The sequence below is a fragment of the Haliaeetus albicilla genome, chromosome 27 (assembly GCF_947461875.1).
Source record: "Haliaeetus albicilla chromosome 27, bHalAlb1.1, whole genome shotgun sequence".
Classification (NCBI taxonomy): domain Eukaryota; kingdom Metazoa; phylum Chordata; class Aves; order Accipitriformes; family Accipitridae; genus Haliaeetus; species Haliaeetus albicilla.
The window spans coordinates 2,589,125-2,614,666 of record NC_091509.1 but is presented as its reverse complement, the minus strand read 5'-3'; the positions used below and the strand labels follow the sequence as shown (position 1 = coordinate 2,614,666).

General features: G+C 49.1%; 1 long non-coding RNA gene across 1 annotated transcript; it reads left to right on the top strand.

Moving 5' to 3' along the window:
* Positions 1–18,716: 18,716 nt before the first annotated feature.
* On the top strand, positions 18,717–24,987 carry LOC138682314 (uncharacterized). Its single transcript, XR_011322418.1, has 2 exons — positions 18,717–18,780; positions 22,349–24,987. It is a non-coding gene; the product is annotated as an uncharacterized lncRNA (long non-coding RNA).
* Positions 24,988–25,542: the final 555 nt, after the last annotated feature.

The window sequence follows — 25,542 nt, the reverse complement described above, 5'->3', positions numbered from 1 at the left end:
TCCACATTTTCTACTAAGATCTTTACATCTTGGTACATGTTTCTGGTGGGATGCCCATCAGTCCCATGGGATTTCCCAGGGCTTTATCACTAGGTGACAGGAGAGACTAGGGAACAGACACAAGGGACTGAGGAGCCTGGGGTCTTGGATAACCCTGGTCATCCAAGTGATCCAGAACTTTTTTTGTTTTTCCTGCTGTATTTCTGCAGGCAGGCACAGCTGGTTGGCTGGCCGACCTGCCACGTACACAGGTTATTACTGTTACAATAAAAAGAAGTGGCATCTAAAGTCAGCTGTGAGGGCTTGGGGTAGACACGGTGATAATGGCTTCTGAATGCCAGAGAAGAGGCAGAGTGGTTATAAATTGAAAGAGATTACATTTAGGGAATAGGAAGGTTTGGAAGTGGGTCACTGAGATGCACAGACCGAACATACTTTCTGGCGTCCCTGTTGGGAATCCATCTAATGACGTATTCCTGTTAATTCTTTAGTTGTGCATCCTCACAGCCCAGCTCATCCTCAGGCACTCCAGCCCAGATGGACCTGCCACAGCTGCCTCTCGCTCCCGGTTCCCCAGGACACCTGGAGCCAGAGTGTACACGTGTGTGGCGTGACAGGACCAAAGGCAGCACTGCTAATTACCTTCCACAAAGCTGCCGTCTCCTCTGCGTTGGGTCGGACCAGCAACGGTGGCCTTGGAAAGGAGACGGAAGAAGTGATTTCATGCACTGGTTGTGTGTCCTAGATAGCAGTTTGCTGGGAGGGGAGCTGAGGAGGAAGAAAGCAGCTGGAAAAGTCTTGAAAACTGCTTGTTTTCCTTTTAATTTTTTGTTAGGGTTGCAGTGCAAGGTTGCATGGGTTTGTGCTGTGCTGGGACCACAGGCATGGCTGTTGTCATGCCCTCTTGTTTAACTGGGGCTGAATCACAGCACTGGGATAAACAAATTAACAGTTGCAGCATTTCCCAGTGAAGAGTATCTCCTTCAGCAGCTGACAAGCCTGTAGTAGTGCTGGCTGTGTTTTCATGTTGCATTTCCACACATAGGTCATAAACTTATGAGGGCTGAGGGGGAGACGCACTGACCCTGAGGACCAACTCAGTACAGTAGGAGAGTTTTTAATCCACAATTTATATCTACATCCAGATGTGAAGCAGTAACAGTGGGAGAAAATCACTGTTTACACAAGTGAAGTTGTGAACTAGTTTGTTAGGTGGGATACAAATAAGCCATGTGCCTTTTAGGAATGCAAGACAGTGCTGTAGTTCTTGCAACAAAGAATATCATCCGTATGCAGAGATTTGGGAGTGTTTCAGCAAAACCAGTGGCACAGAAGGGGGCTTAGGAAGCCAGATAAGCAGGACACCAGCCCAATTTATAATTAATGTGACAGTTATAATTTTTGAGGGGCTGTTAGGTAGGATGGAAAAGTGATATAAAGTGTAGGGAGAGCATTAGTGAATATTGTATCAAATTCTGGCATCCACGCTTTTATCATGGATTAAAAAAAAATTAGAGAGAGCTCAGAGAAGAGCTGCAAGAATGAGAAAAGGTCTGAAAAACCTGCTGTGTGATGATAGGCTTAAGGACTTCAATCTATTTAGCTCATCAGAGAGCAAGTTGAGAGGTGACTTGATCATGGTCTCTAAGTACTTCCAGGGAGGAGATTTCTGATAGCAGAGGGTCCTTTAATCCAGCAGACAAAGACAAGACTCAGTGGCTGACAGGTGGAGCTGAAGTAAGAAAAATTCAAATTGGAATTAAGACACAAATGTTTCACAGGAAAGGTAATTAACTTCTGAAACTGCTCACCTAGGGATGTGCTGAATCCATCCTTAAATGATAATTGAAGAGATTTGCTCTCATCTAAACACAAGTTATAGGCTCAACAGCATTCATCCATGTGGAAGTGGAGGGAAATACCCTCTGCCATGTCTACACATGCTTGCTCAGACCTGGTCAGTTGCCTGATCTCACGGTCAGGACATGCCTTGAGCTTGGGGCACACGTCCTTCACCTCCTGGGGGGCACTGCGTGAGCGGGTGTGAGGATGGGGACTTCCTTCCCTGGAGACATTCAGAGGGTGCTTGTGGGTTTCCTTTCAGAGTCAGGTGTCCATCGTACAGTTTCTCCAGGGCCTCTAGTCTGGAAACTTGAGTTGCCAGACTACATGCATCCATGAGCAGTTTATACCCCTGATTTTTGTTGCAATGTTCTTTACTTCAGCTCTCCAGCTCACCTTGGGTTTAGATAATGTTGGTTTTGGCATCAGGGTTGTTTGACCTCTCCTCTGGATCAATCACTGAACTCATCATGATATTGTCTCCTGCTGCCAAAGGTGCATCTTCAAACTGAAATTGGCTCAGATGCTTGTCATTAAGAAGAAAACTCTTAAGAAAAAACTAATCTCGGAGAATCTCCAATAGCATTGGCAATAAAATCACAAAGAGCCATTGGTCGGGCAGGTGTCAGGACCCTGACTGTACCAATAGACCTCAATGGCCCTGATCAGCCTCACCTGGACCCTCACCCACACCTTGTCTGTGGCTCAGGAGTCCTATTTAGAAGCAGCCCTGGGTCTTTTTTCTTTCTCTGAGCTGTGTTGTAGGTGTGCTTCTCTGTAGCATCTTCTGGCTCTACCTTCTGGCTGGACTTTGGACCTTTGCTGCACTTCAGTCCTGGCTGGTGCCATCTCCTTCTGCACCCGTGGATGGACCCTGGACTCAGTTCATTGCTGAGTATGTCTGGGACTGCTTTTGAACCCTGTTGCCAGCAGCTGACTCTACCTGCTCTCTTCAGATGCTGTGGGACTATACTTGTTGGTGAGAATACTGCCTCTGGTGGGGTTACCCTCAGCTCCTGGCTCCCCTTCCCTTAGGGAGCAGCTGGCTCTTGCTGATCTCTGACAGTAGGAACCCCCCTAGTAAGCAAGACTGAGGCAGGAAAATTTATTTTCCAAGAGTAGGTTGCTTAGTCTTGCAGGTATACCTGCACAGCAGTGCTATTCCTGTTGCATTTGTAAATTAATCCCCAAAGATTGTCAGTGGTCAATGCGTGTTGTGAGGTGTTGAACAGTGGGTGCAGTGCCTCCTGCTAGACTGCAAATCCCAATTTAATGGCTGGTTATCACTGAATAACATACCTGAAGAGAAAAAACTCCTTTAGCAGGAGACTTCTGGAAGCTTGCTGGCTGTAAAACTGAGAATGCCTCTGCTTGTGACACTGCTGTCATGGTATGATTGGTGAACATGTCAGCAGAAATGAGAAGAGCTTTCTGGGATGCCTGAAAGAGGTCTGGCAAATGCAAGCAGAGTGCCCATATAATCTGTCCCTAGGGACCTTCCACTAACCCATGTCACCAATTGGAAACACTCAGGTCTTGGGTGTGATATCTATGTTGTATTTAGGCCCTCAAAGCTGATTGCACAAGCAGTTTCATACGGTTCAGAGCTGTGTTCCTCCACCCTCACTGGGCAATGCTTGTGTTGATCTTTTTGGTCATGCCCTATCCCCCATCTACAGCTTCACAAGCAGTGCTACAGGGCACCATGAGGAGCTGCTTGGTTATTGAGCGAGTCACCAGCTCCTTAATTTCTCTCCTGCCACAGTGCCAAGGGCGACCAGGACTGCTCTGCTTGCTCCTCTGTCTGCTGCCCTGGGAGGGCAGGAGTGTGACCCAGCACCGAAGAGATGCTTGTCCCCATGCTTCAAACCAGAACATTTCAAAGCAGGGAAAAATACTGAATTTGCTCCTGTCTCCTTATGCCCTGGCTATTGTCCTTTATGTTTCTTGCTGGTGGAACCAGACCCTGGGGACCATTGCCTGCCAGGCCAGCAGGAATGCAATGTGTGGGACCACTCATGTGGGAGCCAGTTGTGGTTAAAGATGAACATTTGAGGTGCCTGACAGCTTTTCAGGCAGATATCTTTTCTTGCGTTTTAGTGCAAAAAATGGAATATTTTGAGTGAAACAAGGAAAAGTCTGTTTTGAGACAAATTCATTTTTTTTTTGTTGAATGAAATGAAAGCTCCCCAGCTGAATTGTTTGCCCGCCCACCAGCCCCACAGGCTCTGCTCAGAGCAAATCCTCAGCTGCCTCTGGTAGGAAGGGGGTTTCAGACAGCTCTTACTCCAGTGAGTTACTCCCCAAGGCAAAAACAAGAACAAATTTCCTCCAGAGCGAGGGGTGCCCAACTGTTTTAGCCAATAGAATATATTACTGTAGTGCTGTCTGGAGGGATCACATGCTTGCACAGAATAATCTACTGAACCTGCAATAGAGGTTTGGTGTAACAGATGTAAACCTGACTGTATGCTGAATAACTACTGGGTATGTAGAGGATTGTGCTGGGAAGTACAACGAAGAAACCTGTAAAAATTATGTCTTTCAGGGTAGTTGCTGCTGCTTCTAGGACAACACAAGAGCCTTGGCCTGTTTGTGCTTCGGGGAAGGGTGGATGCATTGGTCCAGGAGGCTGCGTGTAGCCCATAAAATTATTAAAGTCATACACGCACTAGTAAGGATCTGAGTGTTAGGAACCAGTGAAAAGGAAAAAAAAAAATCAAAAAACAAACCACCAGCAGATCAGACTCATTCTGACACTATAAATGAAAAGCCAAATAAAGTCTAGAAATTCATTCATCCACATCACTCATGTTAAGCCTTAAAATGTTCATACTAGCCAATGAAAATTATTAAAGAAATGGCAGCTAGGTTCTCTAGAGGAGAAGGAGTCAGAGCAGTAGATATGGGATATGTTTTAGCAAGAAAAATTTGATGAGCTAGCCTCTAAGTTAGTGATTTCTATGACTTCATCTGTACATTAAAAATGCAAGTGAATGCCATTTGGTGTTAGCTCTGCTCCTAAGATATTAGATGGAGTCAATTCACAGTTCTTCAGTGGATAATACTTTTTGTTTTTAGCAAAGGGTGTTGAAAGAGAATGGAAAATTAAAGCAATTTTTCTGACAGCAATGCATAAATGTTGACCATGAAAAGGAAAAGAAAAAAACAAAACAAAAAGCAAGTACACATCTAACCAAGTGGGTCTGTATTAGGCAGCAGTGATTTCATTACTGCTTTCATTTGAATAAAGGCAGAAGATGATGTGCCCTTTCTGTAATGGAAATGCTCTTCAAGTCCAAACTATCCATGGTCATTACAATCTGAAGAGGATAGCTTAGGAAATAGCTATGTGGAGTCAGATGCACGCCTGGGGCACAGTGCTGCTCAGTCCATGGCTGGATGTGTTTTACCTAAGTGTGTGGGGCTGGATGCGGATGGGTCCTGCTTTTCCATAAATATCTGTGTTTATGGGTATGTTGTTCTGCTCTGGAGTGTCTCACACCTTTGCCTGCTTGTCCAACAGTTCAGCAGTGTGGTCTGAGCAGGGTGCCCCTTCAGTCCTAATTGCCAGATGTTCTGGAAGTGTTTTTAAGCACTTAAAAAGCTCAAGAGAAACTAAAACTCTGACTAGAGGAAAGGCTGCACTTGGGATAACAGGTAACAGCATTGCTGTGGTCGCCTCTCTTGTCCCAGCTCCCTGCACACCTAACACAGGAGCACCTGAGGTGTTGCTACTGAAACTCATGGTTGTCTCTAGTAGGTCTCTGCAAGTTCTTCCTTCCCCTTTGTGCAGGGGTCAAGGGCTTCCCCACCTCTCCCTTCATCCTTCCTCCAGCTCTCTGGCTGCACAGGAGCTGGCGCAAAGGAGAACTGGGCTACTCTGGCCCACAGCACCATGAGGCTGTCCTGGTGTGTGCTGCCACTGTCGGTCCCAGCAGGACACCCTACACCATTACCATTCCACCCTGCTCTCTGGCTGCCTGGGATGTACTTTTTCCCCAAAAGACCTAGGGTTTGCATGCACACATCTCTGCAAGGGGACAGGAGCCTCCCGAGCTCTCTCATGTGACTTTGCACCCTTTTGCAGCAGCTCAACCTAGCAGTGGGCATGTCTTGCTCCTGGAGATGTCCCCATCTCAGTGACCAGCCATGTCCCAAGGGTGTCCTGGGGCATCGATTGGTGGGATTCTGACTTCCACCTGCCCCAGCTGTGCCCCTGCCCTGAACTAAGCAGAGTGCGGCTGGGCAGCAAGAGCTAATGGGAGAGGTTAGGAGGGTCTGGGGAAAAAAGATGCAGAGTGGCCAAGCTTCAGCCAAGGTTAAGCGTGCCGTCTGTCACGGTGCCACTAGATGTCCTTATGAGAAAGGGCTTGGTGCTGCCCACGGCCAGGTAACCACAGAGACAAAGCTGGGACTGGAGCTGGGGGCATCTCTGCCTCTCTCGCCTCCATCCAGCAGTTTGGCTCTTCCACACCCAAATTAGCCGTGGGCAGTGATTCCTGGCTGCAGGGACAAGCTCCAAGGGAGCCGTGGGGAGGGCAGAGGGAGGCATGCCGGCAGCGACCTGGGGATGTCGCAGCTCAGGGGTGCTCACAGCCCGAGTCAGTTCTCGCCCCTCCTTATAAACTCCAAGCATTAAGAAAATAAAAGGCTGTGCTGTACAACTCTGAGAGGAGCTGTGTGGGCAGACGAGCCAGTGTGCAGCCCTCTGCGTGGAGGGCTCTCACACGGCTCAGATCCTCTTTGCAGAGCTCCTTGAAGGCAGTCCGGAGCGGCCAAAGCGTGGGAATCGCTGGGCAGCGGTCCTCACTGAGCCCAAGTGCCATGTGCTTTGGTGTACAGGATTTGCACCACATCTTCGTTTAGCCTTCGCTGTAATGGGCTTTGTCCTGGCACAGGGACCTTCCTGTGACGCCAGCCCCGTCCCTCTGTCCTGCTGATGGTGTGGTTGGCTGTGCTGGCAGTGCTGAGGGAGACCTGTGCTGGGCAGGCCAGCACCCTGCTCCCTCTCCTGCCTGCTTGCTCGGTGCTGGCAGTGTGTTGGGAGGACTGAGAAGCAGAAGGTGAAACTCTGCAGCGAAGAGATTAGAGCTCTTGTGTTTTTCTTTTTTTTTTCTTTTTTTTTTTTTTTCTTCAAAGGAATGACTTCGTATTTTTGGAAATAATAGCTGCTCCGAAAATCCTGGTACAAACTCTTCCAGACTCCAGCCTTGCTTATCATGTGCTGTGCTATGGGGCCTGTTGGGAGTGCAGAATTTTAACTCTTTGCTGCCTGCTTGCCTTTCACAGTTTTAGTAACTGACCCTTTCACCCCAACAGAGTCTAGTGGGTCAAATTAATGCTAGGTAATGCTTGGAGTCGAGGGCAAATCTCAGCAGGAAAGGCGAGTGGGATGCCTTGGCAAATTGGACTCAGCCTGGTGCAAAGATGCAGGAGACTAAAGCTGGTGGTGTTGGATGCTGAACAGCCGTGTTTCAGCCGTGCTCAAGGTGTGACTGACACACAGTCTGCAGCCTGGCAACCAGCAGGCACATCTTTGATAAAGAAAATTGCCCAAAATAGGAAGAATGGAAATAAATCATTTCTGTGGCTTGGTTTATGGGTTAACCTTCTCATCCGTGTACAGATCTCAACAGGCTTTTGATGTCTCTTGATAGTCAGGAGTCATGGGGGGTGGGAAGAGATGCTAAATTCAAACTGGTGGAACAGTAATGATGTAAAGGAGGGGAGTTAGCAGCTCACTAATTACATTTGCAGATAAATCCTAACTGGGAGAAGCAGCAAACTCCAGTGTGAAGTGAAACACAAAGGAACCTGAGAGACTGGAGCTGTGGGTAGGAAGCAACAATGCAAACCAGCCTTGATGAATATGGTTCCTGTATTGTGGGGAAAATAACCCCGAAATTCACGAAATTCAATGGGAGTGAAACACCTGGAGAGCAATAGCCTTGGGCAGAAAGCACTCATCCTACCAGGTAGGAGTCTGTAGTCCCTGCTATTGTGTGTTGCAGACCCAGAGGAATTGCATGGCACGGGCAGGAAGAGGCCTCTGTTTCTTGCCTAAATCCCAAGAAGGATGCGGTTCAGATGGCATGTGCAGTGCTGGGTCACAGAGACCTTGAAAAACACAGTGGAAAGCAACGGGTCCAGCAGAGAGGCGAGGACAGGACTTGTGCAGGGACTGCCCAGTGCTGGGCATGGAGGGGTGGGGGGTGGGAACCAAGAAAGAAAAGGGAAGAGCTGGAGGGAGTAAGCAGGACGGCAGGGGTGACAGACCGGGAGACTGGAGGGAGGGAGAGAAGAGGAAATGCCTCACAGCAGATACTGTGCTTTGCTATTTTTAGGTGATCCTTGCAGCCACAGTGCACCGTGCAGTGGTCACCCGAAGAAGTGGGGGGGGTTTGGGAGCAGCCCTCGGTGCCTGCTCCTGCCGTGATTCTGCCAAGGGACAGGGAGAGTGGGAGCCCAGCATGGAGCAGGGGCTCCTGGCATGCAAATCCAATGCTTTCTCAGTCTCAGGCCTCCCCGCTCCTTGTGACAGTGGGACCTTGCTAAGGGACATGGCCAGGGTACGAGGGACACAGCTTACAGCAGAAGAAGGGGGCACCGGCTTGATGGCATAGGGGACAGCCTGATTTTGTTAACTCGTGCTCTGTCAAAGCCATAACCTCCAGCCCATCACCTGGCATGGGCTGTGTCAGCTTGGAGAGAGGCCACCGCCTTCACTGCTGCCTGCGATGTGAGGGCAGGTGACTGGCCCGCTCTCAAGCTGTTTTCTAGGCTCATGTGTTTTTCATGTTTTAGACCCACCCTGTGAAAATCCTGTATTGCCTTCTGCTTCCCGCTGAGCTTGTGCCACGAGCGGACCACTCTTCAGAAGTGCCTTTGGCCTGGTCTACCCAAACTTGTACTCTTGGGACTCTGTCCCCACTGCTCTGACGTGTTGCCTTAACACCTTGTCCTTCCAAAGGGACCAGAGACAGACTCTCCGTGTATCGCGTTTCTTGGTGAAGAATCTGGTGAGCATCAGGATGCTCTGCAGCTCTGACCTTGCTGGCATGTGGCACGAGTTCAGCCGCTTCCCTTTCCCGCTGTAGCCCCGTCACAGCGGGAATGGATGGATCCTCAGTCCGGGTGTGACAGGGCATATGTATGGAGCTGGGGCATCGGATCTTGTGCAGCACTGGAGGAGCAGATTTCCTATTTATACGGGGTAAATGGCTAAGGAAGAGAGGTGTGCTGTCTGTCAGCTTATTATAGCAGAAGCACAAGTCTGTGTTTCAGGAGCCCTCAGCTCCCTCTTCTGCTCCTATAATTGTGAAATCCGTTTGCCAGCAGTCTTCCTGGAATGAAGCTGCAGGGATAGCAAGGGCTTAACATGCAGTAATGTGCTTGCTGAAACCGCTCCCCTCCTGAGGCTGCACCATGTACTTTAGCCTGCCATTACTTGAATCCTTGGTCGGCTGGAGTTAACAGCAATCATAGTTCAAGTCTTGCTGCAGAAATAAATGGGATCCCAAGGGGCTTCTCATGGCAAAGCCCTCCAGGTCATGAGCTGTCCCAAGCAGACTAGGACAATAGGTGGAGAAGTCTCCCATGCCTACACTGGGAAGAGCTCCTTCAGGCCTGCCCCAGGCAGCCTGGGCACTGTGCAATGCAGGAGCAGCGTGTGGACTCTGAATGCAGCAGAGAAATGCTGTACCAGTCCTACCAAAGCTAGACAAACTGGCTGGAGAGAGAGGGGTGGGCAGATAACGTTTAATGACAGGTTACAAGATTGCTACCACATGTAAGCCAACGTATTTAGAAAGGGATTAGCAGCAATAAGGACACAGCAAGAAAGAAGTGGCAGGCATGGACCAGACAGATGGGTGGGCCTGGAGAGATGCTGCCCTGCAGGTCTCCTGTTTTCTGTCCAGTGGTTACTGGGGGACCCCAAGCTCCCCCAAGGCAGCATGTTCAGGGTGTCCATCAGTGCAAAAAGTGCTGCTAGCTCCAAACATCTGCACACTGGGGCACAAGTGATGAGGGTGGGTCCCTTTCTACCCCAGAAGCCTGCTTGCTATGAAGGATTTGCAACCAGCTGCAGCCACCTCTAGACCCTTGGTGAGCTCCAGCTGTACACAGAGGTCCCTGCGACCTGCCAACCTAGTCCACGTGGCGTTTCCCTCTCCACCTTTTTTGCTCCTGTGCCAGGTCTCTCTGCTTAGCATGTGAAGAGCTGTGTATTTGAGGACAGCTCTTGCCTGGCTTGGAGCATGAAACAACTGGGTTTTGCCCCCAGGGACTTTGCACTGTGCTGGGTGCAAGGGCTACATGCACCTGCACAAGCCTTGGGACATCCCATGTGTGAGAGACTCGTGCCTCAAACAGGACCCCTTCTTTCACCAAGCAGCTCCTCATGTCAGCGAAAATGAGTACTCTTTCATCTCCTTTTGCCTCTTTTTTTAACCTGCTGGGATTCAGTGACATACCCTGCATCTGCTGTGCTGTGTTGGAGGAGGTCCCAGTTTTCTTCAGAGCTCATGTCAGGAGCTCTAGCACCCACATGAAGCTTTCTGAGGATTTTGTCCAGCCACAGTAGCTTGAAACGAGTGCTGGAGTAATAAGCTCCCTGTGCTCCTGGTGAACCCCCATGCAATCTCAAAGCTATCTGAGCTCTGGTGAACGGCCCATGTCCCGCAGCCAAAATAATTCAGGCTCTGCAACTTGAAGCACAGAGCAATTCACAGGGTAACCCACTTGTAGGGCAAAGGATGAAGTGCTACATCCTGAATATGAGCAGTGAAATTACCAGTGCCACCTCTGTCAATGCCACTGAATCCCTCTGAAATGAATTCTTGAGAAGAAATGAGCCTGTTATACAAAGAGATTTGCTGAACACCGTGGATTTGCCTTTCCTAGCTATGTGCAGGGGCAACACAGGCTGACCTTGTTCCAAGGTCAAATAATATCAGCACGGGTTCAGCAGCAAGTGCTTCCCAGTGTGCTTGCTCTCTCTGCTTACAAAATGTGGACCAAGTCCATTCCTGGGAAACAGCACGAGGTTACAGAGGGTCCACTTTGCTTTCTGCAGAGCAAAAGCTAATCAGTCCCACCGTGCCTTCAGAAGGCATGGGTGTTAATGCATGCTGGTAGGAAGATGCTGCCCCCAAAAAGGCAGCTGGGATCAGAACCAGGGCGGCTGCCTCAGTGCGATAGAGCTGTTTGGTCAGCCTGGAAGCTGGGTGGGAGAAGACAGCTGCCCTTCACACCCATAGCACAAGACCAAGAGTGTGTTCTGTAGGGTCACTTCTCCAGCAAAGTCTGTTTCCATCCATCTGTCCTGGAGAGTAGTCGGTCTCCAACCACTGCCCCCCACAGAGGGGAGCAGGAGTGGATTTGCCCTTTGTGTCCCACCCTCCCCGAGTGGACTGGCTTTTGGGGAGGCTCTGAACAGCCTCTTGGGAGACAGGCGGCAGCTCCAGAGTGCCTGCAATGGGGCATGTGTGCCCTGCTTGGGTCTTCTGGGTGGCTCAGCTGCAAGGGGGCATCCCTAAAGCCCTTGGGCAGATTTGTTCCCTATCTGAAAGAGGCACCAAGCCAGCCCCATCATGGGCTGATAACGTCTGTATTGAGGTAGTCAACAGAAAACCTACATTTCCTTCTTCTGGATGGTTTCTTCCCTTGAGAAGAGAACATGAGGTACGAGACATATCACAAGATCCAGATATTTCATGCCTGCTGTTCCCTAGCTGCTCTTCTGGCTGGTGCCAGTACCCCTGCATAGCTTGTTTCACAGTTATGTTTTCTAACTGTGTTTTAGGGAAGCTGGTCAGGCATGACCAGCCTTGGGGTCCCACACCTTTGTGCATTGGGATCTCCCAGGAGGACCTGGCAGAAAGTAATCTGTCATGCACCCCTTGTGTTGCACAGCTTTTGGTGCATGCTGTGCTCAAGAAGGCGGTGGTCCTCTCTGTGGTGGGGGCAGATGGATGGGGGGGATGCCCAGGGAGACCCCCAAGCCTGTAGTCCCTGGGGACCACAAGGAGGAGCAGGGCACAGGCAGCTCCCTCGACATTTGGAGTAGGAGCCCAATGTCCCCGTGTTGGCTGTGAGTGGAGCAGGACAGGAGGACCAATCTCTGAGGACGCAGTGGCCGAGGGGAGGGCTGAGCTGGAAGCCTATTTATTTCTCTGCTGCTAGACTCTGCAACTTTGGGGGCTCTCTGCTTACAAAGTGAAGCCTTCCTCTTGATATTCAAATAAAACCCAGCTTTTGAGTTTATAAATCCCTCAGAAAGGGCAAAGCAGGGGGTGTATGGAAGTTGTCTAGGGAGACCCACTGCAAAGCAGCTCTCTGAGCTGTTGTGGTCTCTCAGTGCCTGTGCTGGGAGCTGAGAGGCAGGGAGCTCAGCAAAATCTTCAGATCTTGCTGATTCTGGGGAAGGGAGTACACAGTAACAATTTGGTCGGGTCCCCCACTGCTGGGAGTGCTCTTAGATGTTATGATTTCTTAATATACTCCCTACACATGAACACACCAGGTGCTGGAATTTCATAAATTTGCATCTTCGCAATAGCTGCTTGATTCCCCAACAGGATCAAAGCTGATCTTTCCTAGAGAGGCAGCCTGTCTATTCAAAGCATTTTCATGTGACAACTTAAAATGGGCTCTGTGACAGTGCTGTAGATCCGCAGTGGCCACCACCCAGAAATCTGTGCTGCTGTTTGCACTGCTTTTGAGTATTCTTCACAATTTTGTGCTCCAGGGCTTCCCCCTCTGCTGGCTACCTACCTGCATGCCTCCAGTGACAAGTGACCTGGAGAGGGGCATGAGCACACCAGCACTTGAAAGGGAAACCTTTTAGCTGGCTCTTTATTCATAGAACTTTTCACCCCACGCAGACTCTCAAAATCTATTAGAAAAGACATTTTTCTCAGGTGAATAAAAATATCTCAATGCTTTAATAAGAACATTAAACTCGGTTTCACCTGCTTTGACTGGTGCTGTGAGGTCTCATAGTAGAACAAACATCTTTTGTCCAATTACTGAAAAAAAAAACCCCCAGCTCTTTCCCTGACAGGTTCTGTATTACCTTGTTCTTGAAATTCCCTTCATTGTTCGTCATGTCAAGCAGGGACACCTTATTGTTGATAGAGCAATTCCTAGGTCTTAGGCTATGTAGCTGGGACAATCCTTTATGTCACTGGTTGTACACCATCCTTCTCACGGATACCTAAGAGTAAGCAGAGAAGTAGAGGATTCCCACCTTTCGGTAATAAAACATTAGTATTTCCATGTATGACTGACTTACACAGTTCTGGTGTCCAGGGACAAGATCTGATCTATCTACCATAGCTTGCAGCTACTTCCTCCATACCTTCTGCTTACCTTTGTGACTTCTTTCAACACTGACTTCAAGACACTCAGCAAGTTCTCAAGGCCAGTGAGCACAAAGCAGCACCACACTGCTGTATGGACTATGGGCTTCACAGGGATAAGTGCACCTAAATAACAAAAGAGTATGTATGTGGATTTCTACTCTGGTCTTTTTTTTAGATGGCTGTTGGTCAGCTGTGGCTGGGACTGCTCTGTCAGCATCCCTCTCCCTTCAACTGGTCACAGTGGGATGTGCTCCCTTCCCACATACCTGTAGCTTCTTCTGCCTTTGGTATGACCCTTCTCCATAGGAATCACCCTCTGGGGTGATGGTCCTCTCCCACTGCCTTCCAGTTCACCCTGCAACTCTCTGCACCTTCAGTGCCGCCTGTAAGTCTGTGTGCCAGGGCATCCTGAGAGCAGGAGTCAGGGGGTAACCTGCCAATTAACATCTCTTAATTGAAGATCACCTAACAAACATTCCTCCTCAGGCTAGTTGGAAGTTACAGCTGGGATCAGAAGTTAAAAGCAACCCAAATGCAAACATGAACAGAAGTGTGTCTTGACATGCCTCCATGCTGCCAAGGTAGAGGGCATGATATTTAGGTAAATCTTCAGTTTTCCCAATGGGCTCAGTTTGAGCAAAAGCAGAGTGGTGAAGGTGCTAGAAAATCAGGGAGTAATTCATAACCTAGTTATATTTACTCCAAACACCTCTGTTTCTCAACTTTTCTTAGGGTGGTGTTTCTAGGTAGAGGAATAGGTGATCTTGGCTGGGTCTGCGCCTGTGCTGGTTTTTCCCTGGATGAAGTGGCTTGCTGGGAACATGGAACCCCAATATGCCTGGGAGAGTCACCTTCCAGAGATGTTGGAAACAGCATCTACCAGATGTGATGATCCTAAAGACAAAAAACATCTGGGTGAGTGGAAATCTGTAGAGACAGAGGCACTTTGCGGAGTCCGAAAATGGCAATGTTGAGGGCTTTGCTGAGCTGGTTTTCTGACTGAGAGTCAGCTGCTGTTTCCAGAGGACCTCTAAATGCTGGTTTGCTTTGGCAAGGATATTTGCAGAGCTGTTACTGACAGCCACTTGGCCAATCTCCCCAGGGACCTCGTCCTACTTAGGGTCAGCGCAGCTTTCTCTCTCCGAGCTGTGATGTTCAAGCCCATCTTGCAGAGCCAGCGGTCTGCAAGAGCTGTGCAAGGGCTGCCATGGTGGGTTATTCATGCGAGATGTGTTAGAAACTGGCTGGGAGGAAAAAGCCCTTTGCTGGAGAGGGGGTCGAGTACCAAACTGGGACCAAAACTGCTTGGCAGAGGGGAGGGCTTCTGCTTGCGACTCTCCCCGCTGCCAGGGTGGATGCGATGGGGGTCTGCTGGCCGCTCCTTGCCTCTCCCATGGACTGTCTCCAGAGGAGTTCGTGAAGGATTGATAGCACCGGGTGCCTTTCCAGGCCCAAAGCCCCATCACTCAGAAAACATTAGACATCGTCTGGCATGACACTCTGCTCTCTGGCGCTGACCGGGGCAGCCTGCTGACTGCAGATCTGCTGGGTCCACGGGCAAATTATCCAAACATCAGCACATTTAAGAGAAATTAATTTCCCTGCAGGAACAAGGAAGAAAGTCTCTTCCAAATCAGAGTCCGGCTCATGGTGGCTGTTATGAAACACAGTGACAATATCTCCCCTGTGCACCACACAGAAAGGGAGCGCGTCTCGCCTGGATCTGCAGACAAGCCAGCAGGCAGGAAAGTCACAACAAGAAATTGAAAGAGAGACACTGGTAGATGGCTTTTAAAGTTAGTTACAGAGGACTGGAAGCCCTGAGGATGTTTGAGCTTTCTCTCTGCAGTCAGTGCAGGGACACAGAAGTGTTGCAGAGGAGCAGCGATGGGGAGAATGGGGTCACAGGTGCATGGATGAGGAGGGAAATATTTTTAATAAATCTGATATAATCTAATTAGTGGCATCTGACTGAAGAACAAATGCCCCACTGCTAAGGAAAAAGAAAAGTTTAACCCCAGAGTCCTGCTAGCCTTTGTGCTGGCCTAAAATAATATGTAGGATTTAGGACAGAAGAAACAGTAACGGGAAAGGAAGGAAGGTACATGAAGGTAGATATGAAATGGAATAAAATGTAATGTGGCTTTACCAGAAGAAGATCAAGTGAGATAAACCTGCTGTCTCTTTTTGGGAAGATAACTGATTTTTTTTTTAATGGAAGGAAAACGCGATAGTTTTCATCTACCTGAATTTCAGCACAGCACTTGACATGGCACTGTATGAAAGTTTTCTTGTGCCCCTGGAGAAGATGGGCTTGGTCAGGTGAAAAAGAACCCAGGAAGGTGTGCTAGGCAGTTACCAATCCCGGCTCCCCTGCTCCACAGTTTGACCGTGAGTGTGGATTCAGCGCAGCAAAAAGAAACCAAAAATTAGAGGAATAGTTCTATTGCTGTTGTGGGCAATTCTGGGAAAGATAGCCACAGAGGTGCCATCCCTCGTCCTTTGGTGTGGCAGAGCCCCAGCTGATGGGATGGGGGAGGCAGACAGGGGAAAGGCACTTTCCATCGGCCGTGCCCCTGCTCTCTGCCAGCTCAGGTTAGGAGCAGGAGTGTCTCTCTGGGGCCAGAGCCCCTGCCGGTGTTTCTCCTGCTCCTGCGTCCCCAAGAGTGTGTGCTGATGGGGTGGAGGAGGTGCACAGCAACAGGCAGCAAACCAGCTACTGCTCCGTCCTTTTTCTTCAAGGAAGCCCATAGAGACCAGCCAAGAAATGCCGTGAAAGTCACTTTCAAGGGGCAAAGAAAGTGCCTGGAAAGGAGAGCAGCACCTGGTCCCACTTCCCTGCAGCAAGGCAGGGAATGTCAGGCACAAGCCCCATCCCTGCCCACAAGCTGCCTGCCCCGTGCCATCCCCAGGCTGCCTCAGCCCCAGGCACTCTTTGCTCATACTTGCGTCTGAATGCACATTTCTCCAGCTCACTGAGTCAGCTGGGGCTGGACCAGAGCTGGGAAGTGTTTTATGTGTGCAGAAATGGAAAGGAAATGAATGCTGCTTCTCCTCTCAAGTCTGAGATGGGGGAATGATTTGCCAGGGATTTGTAATAGGTTTTTTTTAAAATCTGCCTGAATAGGCTTTCTGTGGAGAGAAAAGAGAAAGATTTTGAACGCAGAAAATATGGTTATGTCCTAATAGGATAATTTATTAGTAGGGACAGAAAAATTTAAAAAAGGGAAAAGAAAAAACAAGATTCCCTGGCAGCTGGGAACTGCTCTTGCCATTGTGGGGCCATAGCTATCAGGGCAGGAATTTATCCCACACCAGTATCCCTTGTATCTCTGCAGGACAAGTCCTGGGGCAGCATTGAAGAAACCTGGGAACTGAGCCCTCTGCTTATACCATCCTGAATGAAAGCCTGTCTCTGATACGTACTCTGTAAACATTTATGCAAGTCCACCTGCTCCAAACCTTCCTGGGATAAGCCCTGGGCTTTTGCCAGGATGCTGATGGCACTGTGGGTCTTGGGAGCCAAATTTGCTTCCCGTTGTCACACTCTGTGCCCTGCAATACAGTTGATTTTCTTGAAGTCTGAGTGAGCTTTAGATCCAGCTGAGTTCAGGGTCACAAAAACCAGGGTGCCACCCCCTTCACTGCAAACCTCTCTAGTTTTGATGACGACTGAGGGTCCTGTATGCCTCTCTTCCCTTGGCTTATTTCTTCTTACCCAGGGCTGGGAGCCATAACTGATTGCAGACAGCAGCCTGACTCCCGGGGCAAACAACTACCCCAAAAGCTGCCCTGCCAACATGCTGGGACCCAGCACCGGGGCGGGGGTATCTTCCAGAAATTACACCTGCCTGGAGCAGGGATCAGAGGAGTCACTGGGGGAGGCTGCTGAAGCGGGAGGTGTGGAGCAGGGAGGAGAGCAGGCACTGCACTGCCTGCACTGGGGAGAAAAACTCAGCCTGTCTGTTGCCTCCCCATCACTGCAGGACTCTGCAAAGTTTGGTGTGATCAATGTCCTCAGAATGGACATTTCCGATGGCTGTCACCTGTGTCCTGTTTTGATTTTCTATTTGCTGAGTTGGGAACAGGTTGCAGGTTACAATTCAAAGGACACTCGCATGAGCTTCACCGAGCTGCAACCATAGGAAGATGTCCTGCTGACCTCCTCCCCCATGAGCTGCCTTGGACACTGCTCTGGCCCTGCGATAAGGTGCTGTCACTGCCAACCTGGTGAAAAGACAAACCTTACTTTGCCTGTTACCCATGCAAATGTTGTCTGCCTGGCTCTCCTGAGCATGCTGAGAGGCATAAGGGAGGAGCAGGGCTGGAAGGAGCACGAGATTTCCCCTTTCTGGAGCAGCGAGCTGTGAGGCTGGCTCAGCCACCTGCAAGGGGGTAACTTTCAGCTTCTGTGTCACTGGTCTGGTAAGATGCTGTAATGAACAAGCCACAAAGGCAATTAATTGCTAACAACCAGCCTTGACTGCCCAACAGCAGGGTTGCAGGCAGGAAGCTGAGGAACGGCTCTGCAGGTTGCTGGTCTCACTGGAATCCTCTCACTTCCCCCAAGGTATTTCTACAGGAGCCCAGCGAGGGCTTGGGGCCCCGGTACTGACAAAACAGCCCCTGATGGCATGCGATTGTCTGGGAACATACTCAGCCCTCTTCTGCAACACTGCCATGTCAGGTCAGTAGAGGCATTTTGGGGAAGGAGCATCAACCAGAGGGAACTGCAAGCGGCTATGTGGTCCATGAGGAAGATACTGCACTGTTTCCCATCCTGCATCCTTGTTGGATAAACTCACCAGCTGTGTTTGATGAGACGCTGTTACTCATCTCCTGGCTAGCAGCAGGATTTCCAGGGATGCTGACTCACTCCTGGAGCGGCCGGATCATGGCAAACCCCTGGATGCTCCCATGATGCCTGTCATCCCAGGAGCTCCCTGCCGCCCACGGGTGCCGTTCCTCTTCCCCGGAGGCAGCCTCAGCAGTTTCATTTCCCTTATAAATACCAGCATTGGCTTTCACCTGTGGCATTTGCCCTGGGCTTTCTGCCTCTCCTCTCGTGAGATCCCCAGCAAACTGGTTTTGAAGAGCTTTCTGCTCAGCTGGAATTTGCTAACCCTCATCCCTCTTTCCAGAAAGGTATGTCCCAGACCAGACCTGATGCAAGTCACGGTTATCACAGAAACCCTGGGGTTCAGCTTCAGAGAGAAGGAGGTCTGCGGCTCACCCTTACTCCGGCTCTGTGCAAAAATCTCTCTGGTGGAGGTAATGCACACCCACATGTCATCTTTTCTGCTGGAGGTAGGATGGCTGGCGCTGTGGGCTTTGGCCAGTCTGCTTTGAGCATGGTGACAGCTGTTGTCCTGGCATTGCTTGGACCATTGGCAGGCGGTGGGTGAGGAGACATGTCTGTGTGCAGGTGGAGGAACTCTCCCTGGAATGAGAGGTGGTACCCACGGCCAGGAGAGATGCTGAGCAGGAGCAGAAAGAGAGCTCAGCCTGCCAGAAATGGTGTCCTCTCACATAAGGATGCTTTTCCCTGCAGCTGGGACTGAGCCAGAGGGTAAGGTTTGATCTCTTTTCCTCTCAGAGCATTTGTTGTGTCCCTCTGGGCACGAAGAAGCCTGTGCAAGGTGGGTGGCTGTTTCCTCTGGGGCTACCCCACCTCTACAGGGTGGTCCAGCGTGGTGGGGGGATGCCTGGGGAGGCCCCCAAAGCCTGCAGGTCCCAGGGATTGCAGGGAGGGCTGGGGTGGGAACCCAATGCCTGGGAGAGCCCCCATGTTGTCTGTGAGCAGCCCAGGACAGGAGGACAGGGAAGGTGAAGGCAGAATGAAGGCCTTTTTGTTTCCCTGCTGCCAGGCTCTGTGAATTCTGGGGCACTCGGCTTGAAAACTGAAGCTTCCCCCTTGATATGCAATTGAAACTCAGCTTTTGAGTTTAGAAATCCCTCAGGTATGGCAGATTTCTGCAAATGCCGTGGAGCTGGCCGGGCAGTGGAGCAGCTGGTGGGGTGAACCATCAAGGACGTCGCGGAGCAGATCGCAGCATGTATGCTGGGAGAGCTGCTCTGCTGACAGACACAGCAGCTCCTCTGAGGCTTCATGGAGCTGTGAGGTCATACCTCTCACTTTCCAGCAAAGAAACACAGGTTTGCATTCCTCTCTGTACTTGGAAGACTTCACGGCCCTGGGGAAGAGCAGGATTAGCTGGAGCACCTGCTTTTTCAAGAGGGGCCACTGGTTTTTTTTTCCTGGTCGCTTGAGTCCAGGGTAGGGTTGGTTTTTTTCTGAGGAAGCTCTCTTACTGCTCTTAAAAAATGAAACACCCCTCATCTGAGCAGTCTGGGGAGAGCATGCATGGGAAAGCTCGTTGTGTGGGTGCTTCCTTTTGCCCCGTGTGATGCTAGGAGGAAGCCTGTGGGCTGTGGGAGCTTTCTGTAGGGAGCGAATCTTTGCCTGACTCTGGTGGCCAGGATGGAGAAGTTGTGGACGCAGGGATGCTGCCAAGGCTGGAGGTGCTTTGCAGTCAGGAGCTGCCATCTCCTTTCTCCCACGTTGAAAACAAAAATGACCAGTCCCCCCACCTCATTCCTAATGCAGGAAAAGCCTCTACGATATTAATAAGAATCTAATTTTACATTTATTGTTCCATGAATTAATTACATCGCAAGTAGAGTTACCTTTTACACAGCCATTAAACTTCAGGAAGGCCTCTTTATACCACTCCATGGATAATTTAATTAGCATACTAATGTCTTATTAGCTATAAACCCAAAGCTGGTTTAGAATCACTTAAATTAAAACTCAAAAGCCTTCAGCCACCCTGTAACCCCTCTGCCTGAATGGTGGGCAGAGGACAGGAGCGTGCGCAAGCGATGGGCTTTGCCCCTCCACAGGCAGAGCCTCCTGGGCAGATTCCCTGGTTGGCACCAGCGGGATGCAGCGCTGCCCGCCCCTGCCTGCACAGCATCCACAGGGCTGAGATCATGGGTGAGGAGCCCCTCAGCTCGCCTTCTAATTCTCATTTTATTTCCTGCTAGCTATCATCAGTATTTGCATTAATTGGGCTAGTCTGGAAGAGCCGTGGTAATCCATTATGGATGGACAATTAAAGCCACAGAGGGGGAGTTAGGAGCTGGGACAGGAGCATCTGTGGCACTTTGGGGGGGTCCCGTCCCCAGCCCGGGGCTGCCTGGGGTTGCAGGGTTGGAACCACCTTCTCCATAGGCTTTTGCCAAAGGAAACCCCAGAGCTGACGATGGGGCCATTTCCCGAAGCATCCACCCAAGGCAAGCAGGAGCAGAGGGCATCTGTCCCACCGCAATCCCAGTGTGGCATGTCCCCTTGGCCCCTGATGCCCCCTCTGTCCCTCATCTCCCAGCAGCACTGGGACTCTCCGTTAAAGCACTGCAACTTCAGTGTTGCAGCTGCACAGAGATTTGTGCATGGAGCCAGGATTAGGTGGCTGTGTTTTACATGATCCCAAACATCCCACTCATGCTGGGGTCAGGACTGGCGCTTCTGTACGTTCTTAAATATCGCAGTTTATGTGTTAAATCCTTTTTAAAATGACCCCTACTGCCATTCAATTCATGAGCGTAAGGGTTTTTTTCCAGATCTTTTTAGCTAATAAATAGCTTAATTTGGAGGTTTGAAAATTGACTCAGAGGCAGAGTTTAACTAAATCGAAGAGCAAGACTACTGCTTGAATGTAATAATCTGAAAATAATTGATTAATTTGCATGATCCTTCATAATTGCTTCAATTTACACCCAAGAGGCCACTGTCATCAATAGATGAATAAGACATAATTTTTAAAGTCCCAATAACACATGGAATAGAATTTAGAAAATTCAGTCATTCTGAAGCATGGGCAGGCTCCTGCGCACGATCAGCTCAGCAACACTTCCAGCACATTGCGGGGAGAGCGCTCATTGTTAGAGAAATCGTGCTGTAATTTAATTCACTTGTTAAGAATGTAATTATGTTCATCATCCTTGGGAAAGAAGAGGATCAAATCCTATCACAGTGATGCTAACCTTTAGACAGAGAGATTTCAACAAAAGGAAGAAGCCGGCCGACAGCATCAAGAGTCAGAAGTAAAGAGATTAAAATTCTAAAATTTGGCATGGATGCTCTTTAAGGAGTGACATAGCAGAACAGCTACCTTCTGCAAGGTACTTAACCACATGCTCAACTTTAATTGCCATTAATGAGATTTCAGCATATGCTTAGCTATACCAGGACCTGACAATACCAAAGGGGCTCAAACTGCCTGTGTCGGTCTGATCAGCGAGCGCGGGAGAAAGCAGGTAAATGGCAGGGTTCAGGAAGGTGTTTGGGCCACACAATGGTCCTTCAAAAAATGGAAATCCAACCTTCATGAGGTCAATAAACAGGGGCAGAAAATACAGCATGAAAGAGGGGAAACAGGAAGCCAGCAAGAAATAGCAAGTCTTGGTAGGAATGAAAACAAACAATAGATAATTCAAGTCTGCCAGGAACAGGAAAGCCTGCAAAGGAACGAGACAGGTCTGCTGGCTCCCCAGGAGTTAAAGGGAACAATTAAGGAAGATGAGGACACAGCTGAGAAGTGAAATGATTTCATTTCATAAGTTCTCACCTCAGGGGATGTTGGGAGAAATCTGCTCTTGACTTGCTCTTTTCTGGTAATAAAGGTGAGTTGCTATTAAGGATTAAGGTATCAAATGAAGAGGCGCTGGTGCAAATAGGTAATTTAAAAAATATTAAGTCACTGGGTCTAGATGGGACATTCAGGGGTTTTGAAGAAACCTAATAATACAGTGGCTGAGCTGCTGGGTGAGCTGCAACAGTATTCATCTCGCTGCCAAAGCAAGTGTGGGATCAAAGGGCTGGAGGGCAGCAGCAATTGCTGTGCCTGTATTTTGTAAAGAAACACTGAGAAATCCAGAAACTGCTGCCTGGTGAGCCTTGTGTCGGTACCAGAGACATGGGTGAAGTGGTCAGTGCACGCAGGATGGTAAAGCTCCCACTGGCTGCAATCCATCCTCATGATGCTGAGGGTACATGGACATGGGGGGATCCATCTCACCTTGGATTGCTCTTCACTGACTCCTTTTACCCTATCTCTGTCCCTTTCCATTTGCAGGACTGCAGGATCATGATGATCAGGTGGCAGCAGCTTAGGAGATGTCTCGGTCTTGCACCTTCTGCCTGGCACTCCTTTAGAAATTTCCCCGGAGAAGAAGGAAGACTAGCTAAAGTGGAAATATAGAAAACATACTGAGGCAGAAAAATTATTCAGATTTAAGGCTGCCTATTCAACCCTTTGTGCACATATATTATGGCACAGTAGATGGTATGATTCAATTCTCCTCAAGTTTGCTTCCTAAAAGATAGCTTGCTCTGCCTTCAGATAACATTTCCTTCCACCCTAAGACAGGCATCTAAGAAAGGTGGGATGGGGTCAGGCTAGGTGACACCCAGAGGTCCTTTCTAGCCTGAATTACCCCATGACCATGGGAGTCTTCCTCCAAAGGTCTCTGACTGTAGAGAAACCCCAGATGTCCAGACACACAGCCGGCTAGTGAGATGATTACAAACATGTTCCAGATGATTGCTTTCCCTGGGACCGTTGCCTCTTTCCAGCTTGTGGCAATTTACCACGGCAGTGCTGCCACCATCCTAACCCTGAATCTAGGGGTACAGATGTTTGAGGAGTTAAAAGAAAGTTTCTTTGGTGATAAGCCATCTCTAAACAACTTACTTTAGAGGTCCTGCACATTTCCCTGAAGCATTTGATGCCAGAGAGAGTGTTCTGGCTTAGAGAGATCCCTCACCTGATGCAGCCCAGTGGTGCCTGTGCTCCAGTTTAGACAATGACTTTCATGAGACACAACCAGAGTGGAAACTCTCCACCAAACAGGAAACCTTGTTATAAAATCCCAGCACTGAAAAAAAGGATATTTTTTAAATCCTGGACATCCCTTCCCCTCAACTGTCCTTTGCACTACTGTGGCATTTAATGTTGAGTTTTACAGCCCGAGGGGATTACAGTTATCTCTAGCAATGTGCTAAGGTATGGAAATGCAAACATGGTGCTTGGGAAACCCTAACTGTGATTTGTGGTGATGATATGCCATAGAGGCATGACTGGGGCTGGAGCACTACGGTGACTTTTTAAAATCCACGTTCAGCTACACTGGTATTTAGAGGCGTGATAAATTTGTCTTATGCTTTTCTCCTTGCTAAGACAGGGAAGGGGTATGGCGCTTGGGAGTCATAAAGTCTCTTTGCTGCAAGGACTCCTGCCTTAGGTCTGCTGTCTATCCTGTACCTGAGCAGAAAAGCTGGCTTGCTGCTGCACCTGCCTCCATTTCTTTTAGGTGTTGCAGCCATGAGGCATATAAAAGATTGAAAATCAAGAGGAAAACAAACAGTATTTGTGACTATATGCAGGGTCAGTGGTAGTAAAAGCTTGTCTTTGGAAAAAATCATCTGAGATGATTCCAAGATCTTTCAAAACATTGCAGTGCCTCTAGGTATTTTTTGCTGTTCCTGTATTTTTCTTGTTAAATGTGTAGTTTATAATATTTCTATCTTAGTGCTTTACTGGGGACCATAAATACCTGATGAAAATCACTTTCAGACTACCTGGGATGCTCTGAAAAGCATGTGAGCAGTAATAGTCTACAGGAACATCTGCATCCTGACAGTCTGTGAGTTTATCTGGGTAGAGCTGCATCCATGTAGTGCTTCCAATTTAATTTCCACATTTTTCCAACGAAGAAGAAAAATGTCTTATGTTTCCTGGGTGACTGGAGGAAGGTTTTACTGTGCCAGGCATCTCTAATCTCCCCAGGCAAGATTTCCTTAGTGGCAGACAGAGAGCAGCAGTCTGACTAGACACAGGAAAGTGGATAAGGTCTGGAAATGATGCTTTATAGAAGTGTGGGGTTTCATCACATTCTGCTAAAAATATCAGCTCACCTTCAATAGAAATCACATGAGCTATGATCATGAAAGCAATTGATGGGCTTGGGGTCTCAGTGAACTCAGCCCTGCTCCTGCACAGCTACAAATAAGCAACATCTCCAAATCCCTCTCCACTTCCAGAGAGCCACAAATCTCTGCCCTTCTCTCCTGGAGAAGTCCCAACCGCTCTGTGTTGATGGCGTGCTCGTGCCTTTCACGGGGGCTAAATTAGCGGGAGGTTGGCTGCTGCTTGGAGGGCAGCCTTGCAAAGGCACGGAGCTGTGAGCTGGAGTGATCAATGGTGCAGAGGGCACCGTCACTGTGACGGGAGCTGGGTGCCAAGGAAGAAGGAGCAGGTGGCGTGAGCAACGATGCGGAGTGAGGTGCTGCAGATCTCCAGCAATCAGCACCCACCCGACACAGGCATAAACTGATTGAGCTCAAGACCTGCCTGTCAATACATGCAAACGATGTAGATAGCAGTGACATCCAGTGTGTGGCTGCTTCAAGAAATTCAAATTGGATTGCCAAACTTTTCACCCTTACAGGAGTCTACCAGCTTACAGCTGCCCCCTCTGCAGCAGGAAACTGCTTCCATTTAGAGCTGAATGAAGAGTGCAAGGAAAAAAAAAATAATGAATATTAATTTGAATTCAACTGAATTTCAATTAGGCTGTGTTCAGTCTCCACAAATATTTGAGCAGTGCTATTGCAAATATGGTGAAAAAGCAAATCTGTAACTTTAACACACAAATATTCACCAAAGATAAATTCTGAACTGCGTGCTCACAATTCACGCCAGCTTGACTTGAATTCTGCAGCCATGTGCTATTGTTTCCGTGCCCTGGTCGGGTGGTGTATAAGGAGCCAGCAAACAAAACACATATACCGATTTAATGTAGCCTATTAGGTGTGGATGTGACTATTAAATCATGGCACAAGTTCTGGCATGTGCAAGCCGGGATGCCGAGGCTGGTGAGCCGTGCTCCTGACATGGTGACCTGCTCTGTCTTTCCTGACCATGTAACAGGCTGCCAGCCCAAAGCGGGCAAGGTCGCAGGGCAGAGGTGGGCTGGATCCAACAGTGATGAAGCTTACTGATGGGGTTGCAAGGGCTGGGGAGGAGTTGGCAGCAAGAAACAACATGCGGGAGCATTAGGTCATTGAGAGTGAAAAATACCCAACTTGCTGTACGTCCCACCACTGAGTGTTTCAGTGTAATTGATTTCAGGTCACATAGCATCAAGATAGGGAGGTCCAGGTGATTTTTCTCTACACTTCCACTGTGTACACTGGCTGCATACTTCCATGGCAAATAGCCTGCATGAAACCAAAAGTGGGCTAAGCACTGTCAAACAGAGGAGGGTC